Consider the following 2,305-nt stretch of genomic DNA (forward strand, 5'->3'; position numbering starts at 1 on the left):
ATCATGGAGAGGTCCATCCTAAGTATGATCACATGGCAAGTGCAGGGCAGCTAGGGGACCAGGGCCAGTCAGCATGAGTTTAGGGAGGACAGGTCTTGCTTGACCAACCTGATCTCCTTATACGACCAGGTTACCCACCTGATGGATGAGGGAAGAGCTGTGGATATTGTCTACCTGGACTTCAGTAAAGCCCTTGACACCGTCTCCCACAGTATCCTCCTAGAAAAGCTGGCTGATTGTGGCAAAGACAGGTGCACTATTTGCTGGGTAAAAAACTGGCTGGATGGCCAAGCCCAGAGAGTTGTGGTGAATAGAGTTAAATCCAGTTGGTGGCCAGTCTGGGTTGATTTCATAGCTACTTAAGCCACTAGAATTGGGAAGCTGGAAAGACCAGTGTTAGATCTAGACACACCCCAAAAATGGGAATAACTTATTTTTTAAAATCAGGCTCTTTCACTTGGGGAGACTTTGGGTCATAATAAAATAGATGTGCATATCAGATTGTCACCTGTAATAGATTCCCACTCACCACAAGTGTCAGCACAGTCTCTTCTGCTTAGATAGACTTGAAGTAGAAATGCTGCACATCAGAGAAGCTGATGTGTAGCTGGACGTAAGACACTGACAATGTCTCAAGTACTGCTGTGGGGCACAGAAGTTCTGAGACAGTCTAGGTTAATGCCTGTGGGTTGTTCCACATCATTTACCAACCTGATCTCTTTCTATGACCATGTGACCAGGAGAAGGCTGTGGACATTCTCCACCCAGACTTTGGTAAGGCCGAAGTCGTCGTCTCCCACAGCATTCTCCTGGAGAAGCTGGCAGATCATGGCATAGACAAGTGTACTTGTCACTGGGTAACAAACTGGCTGGATGACTGAGCCCTGAGATTTGTGGTAAACGGGGTCAACTCTAGTTGGTTGTAGGTCACCAGTGGTGTCCCTCAGGGCTCAGTTTTGGGGCCAGTCTTGTTCAACATCTTTATCAATGATCTGGATGAGGGGATTGAGTGCTCCCTCAGTAAGTCTGCAGGCGACACAAAATTGGGCAGGAATGTTGATCTGCCTGAGGGTGGGAAGTCTCTATAGAGGGGCCTGGACAGGCTGGATTGATGGGCCAAGGCCAACTGTATGAGGTTCAATAACGCCAAGTGCCAGGTCCTGCATTTCACACATAGATCAGTTTTGCATAGTACCCCTAAGCCTGACATTGCCTCATTTATGTGGGCTGGATTTTGTAATCTTGGTAATGCTGCTGTAACCCAATTTTGTGGATGTACTTGTGCATGGGCAAAGAATAAGAAGTATGATAAGAAAAAAGAAGATATACCAGGCAATACAAATACAGACTGTTTTCTATACTAATAGGCAGTAGGTTTAAAGTATTGGGTAAGGGTGAGTTGCTTTTCCTCTACATTACTGTGTTGAGAAGTTCTCTTTTAGAACAGCAATAATTCAATTTATTTCACTGGTAAAGTTAGGTGTTCAGTAGATATGATATTCTTGTGTGGGCAAGAAAGAGAAAGAGATATTAAAAAAGGCATCCTTGGTTTTTATGGTTTCCTCAGCCAGGCAGACAACAATTTCTAGCCATCTGATTTTTAATTTAACCCTTGTGGACCACAAGACAAGTTTATCTTTAGATTGCCTGTTTGCAAAGGGGAAGGGAACTTCTATACGCTTTCCTTTCAGAGATTTGTAAGACTAAATTGCCTTCAGAAAAAGAAAATTCAAACGTTCCTTTGGATGGAAGTTGTGTTAATGGTGGTGGCATTGTTCTGCAATAGTTGTTGCAACAGTTTGAGAAATACCTAATGTCAAAGCCACAGTACAAGGCAAAGTAATTCCTCACATGGTTATTTTTCAAGCTTCTAATCTTGTTATTGAAAAATAAAAACCTAACAAACAACAAAACAAACAAACAAAAAACTAAGGAAGAAAACCCTACAGGACCCATTATTTTAAAACCATATAAACCCCTTACACTTTCTCACTTCCTTTGAGTTGCTGATGGAGAGGGGTAGGTAAGCTGTCAGAGTATGTAAAAAATGGTGCCATGTTTACCCATGGCGATGCACTGGAAATAGCCCCCTTCCATTAGTAACAGAATGCTTTATGCTGAGCAAAGATGATACTACCTGCCAGAAATGTTTTATGGAATGGGCTTAGATTTGCTTTGGACAAGTTACTGCTGACTGAAAACAAAAAAAAAAATTCTAAGCACTCCTCAAATGTGTTACATTTCTTGTTAAAAAATAAATAAAGTAGGAGCAACTTATTTCTTTGCTGACAACTTATTCAAAATG

This window comes from Chaetura pelagica, unplaced genomic scaffold (genome assembly GCF_000747805.2).
Source record: "Chaetura pelagica isolate M959 unplaced genomic scaffold, ChaPel_1.0 scaffold7, whole genome shotgun sequence".
NCBI classification, from domain to species: domain Eukaryota; kingdom Metazoa; phylum Chordata; class Aves; order Apodiformes; family Apodidae; genus Chaetura; species Chaetura pelagica.